We start from the raw sequence: 3,241 nt of genomic DNA, 5'->3' as shown, positions 1-3,241 counted from the left end.
TCTTCGCAAAGGATTCATTCGCCCAAGTTGCTCTCCTTGGGGAGCACCTTCTCTCTTTGTCAAGAAGAAGGATGGGACAAACCTATTAGTTCAAGACTACCGTCCTATAAACCAAGCTACCATTCAGAATAAATACCCTCTTCCTCGGATCAATGATCTGTATGATCAGCTGGCGGGTTCGTCAGTGTTCTCTAAGCTCGACTTGAGGTTGGGTTACCACCAGATCCGTGTTCGCGAAGAGGATATCCCAAAGACCGCCTTCGTGACTCGCTATGGTTCATACGAGTACACCGTCATGTCTTTCGGTTTAACCAATGCTCCAGCCACCTTCTCTCGTATGATGAACTATATATTCATGGGTTACCTCGACAAGTTCGTCGTGGTTTATCTGGATGATATCCTGGTATTTTCCAAGAACAAAGAAGAACATGCTGAACATCTTCGACTGGTGCTGGAAAAGCTACGAGAGCATCAACTATATGCCAAGTTCTCCAAATGTGAATTCTGGCTACCGGAAGTAACCTATCTTGGGCATGTCATCTCTAAGGATGGTATTGCCATCAACCCTGAACGAGTCTAGGCTATCCTTGATTGGACTCCTCCCAAGAACGTTAAGCAAGTCAGAAGTTTTCTCGGTCTCGCCAGCTATTGCCGTCGATTCGTCGAGAACTTCTCCAAGATCTCCAGGCCTCTGACTAACCTGTTGCATAAGGGCGTCAAGTTCCAGTGGACAGACAAATGTCAGGAAAGTTTCTAGGCACTCAAAGACAAGTTGACTTCTGCCCCAGTTCTAGCTCCACCTGATACTAAGAAGAACTTCGTCATTTACTGCGACGCTTCCCGTCAAGGATTAGGCTGTGTCCTAATGCAAGACCGCAAAGTGATTGCTTATGCCTCTCGGCAATTGCGCCCTCATGAAGAGAACTACCCAGTTCACGACCTCGAACTTGCTGCTGTCATTCATGCGCTGAAGCAGTGGCGACATTACCTTCTCGGTAATCGTTGTGAGATCTTCACTGACCACCAAAGTCTGAAGTATCTGTTTACTCAGCCAGACCTGAACCTCCGTCAACAGAGATGGATGGAGCTTGTTGCAGACTTTTACTTGGGTATTTCCTATACGCCAGGCAAGGCTAATGTAATGGCTGATGCCTTGAGCCGCAAGTCTTACTGCAACCACCTCCAGGTTCACAAAGTTCAGCCCTCGCTTGTTGAAGAATTCAGGAAGCTGAACCTCCATATTGTTCCTCCGGGTGCACTCGCTCCCCCTCCTAAGGAGTTTGGCAAGGTGAACCTCCACGTTGTTACCCAGGGTTCCCTCAATACCCTAGTTGCTAAACCAGATCTCGTGGACAGCATCAAAATGCTACAGAAGTATGACTCTGAAGCCCACAAGATTAAGCGCTACCTCGCAGAAGGAAAGCCCTCATTCTTCACCATTGCTGAAGATGGCACCTTATACTTCAAGGGCCGCCTAGTGGTGCCATGTGCAGAGAAAAAACCTGGATATGACACAGGAAGTTATGAAAGAAGCTCATGATACGCCTCTATGTATCCACCCTGGTAGTACAAAGATGTACCAAGACATCCGTCAGAGATTCTGGTGGTCTAATATGAAGCAAGACATTGCTCGTTATGTTGCTGAGTGTGACATTTGTCGTCATATCAAAGCAGAACATCAAAGGCCTGCTGGAACTCTGCAACCTATCTCTATTCCTGAATGGAAATGGGACCATGTTGAGATGGACTTCGTCACTGGATTTCCCAAATCACAGAAAGGTAATGATGCTATTCTTGTCGTCATTGACCGGCTTTCCAAAGTTGCACATTTCCTGGCGGTCAAAGAAACGATCACTGCTAGTCAGCTGGCAACGCTCTATATGTCCAGGATTGTTTCACTCCACGGTATTCCATTGGTTATCAGCTCAGACCGTGGCAGCTTATTCACTTCAAGATTCTGGGCAAGTTTCCAAGAAGCTATGGGAACTCATCTGTCATTCAGTACTGCATTTCATCCTCAGTCGCAAGGGCAAGTTGAACGCGTCAACCAAGTTCTCGAAGACATGCTTCGAGCTTGTGTTATTTCCTTCGGCAAGAAATGGGAGGAATCTCTCCCGTATGCTGAGTTCTCTTATAATAATAGCTATCAAGCTAGTCTGAAGATGGCCCCCTTCGAAGTGTTATATGGACGAAAGTGCCGAACCCCTCTGAACTGGTCAGAAACTGGGGAACGTCCACTCTTCGGTCCGGATATTATCCAACAGGCCGAAGAACAAGTCCGCATTATTCGTGAGAATCTCAAGACTGCTCAATCACGTCAGAAGAGTCAGTATGACCGTCATCATAAAGACATGGTCTATCAACCTGGCGAAAAGGCTTATCTTCGAGTCACACCAATGAAGGGTGCTCACCGCTTTGGAATCAAGGGCAAACTAGCTCCTCACTATATTGGCCCATTCACTATTCTCGAAAGGCGTGGAAAAGTGGCATACCAACTGGAGCTTCCGCCGAACCTTTCTCAGGTTCACGATGTGTTCCATGTGTCACAGCTCCGCCATTGCTTCAAGGACCCAATCCGAGCAGTGGATCATGAAGTGCTCAAATTGCAGCAGGACCTCTCCTATAAGGAGCATCCGGTCCGCATTCTCGACCAAGCTGAACGCCGCACATGTCAGAAGGCGATCAAGTTCCTCAAAGTCCAGTGGTCGCACCATTCTGAAGATGAAGCCACTTGGGAACGAGAGGATCGTCTGCGCGAAGAATACCCCGCATTTTTTCCTTCTACCTCCTAAATCTCGGGACGAGATTTCTTGTAGTGGAGGAGATTTTAACGCCCGGGTAATCAAGCTACAGTAATTCCCCGATAATCATGCCACGTCACCTCGGTTACTGTTGTTAACCGTGTGATGATCCAAAACCGTTTCATAATTTAAATTCAATTAGTGTCAACAATAAAAGTTTTTCAAAATTTAAAACAAAATGTTCGGGAGATGCCATATTTTGCATAAGTAAATATGGTGTAGTAAACACATTTTTATAAAATGCCTAAATAATTTAAATTGAAATAAAACAGGAAAGAAAATAAATAAATAAAAAGAAATTACAAAATAGAAAACAAACAGAAAAAAGGAAAAGGAGCCCCCCCACTGGACCCTGGCCCAACTGGGCCAACCCCCAGGCCCAGCCGGCCACCCACCCCTCCTTATCCCCTCACCCCCACCCACTCCACCGACACTCCCCC

The sequence above is a fragment of the Triticum aestivum genome, chromosome 3D (genome assembly GCF_018294505.1).
Source record: "Triticum aestivum cultivar Chinese Spring chromosome 3D, IWGSC CS RefSeq v2.1, whole genome shotgun sequence".
Taxonomy (NCBI): domain Eukaryota; kingdom Viridiplantae; phylum Streptophyta; class Magnoliopsida; order Poales; family Poaceae; genus Triticum; species Triticum aestivum.
The sequence above is the reverse complement of the archived record's forward strand: the minus strand, read 5'-3'. Positions refer to the sequence as shown.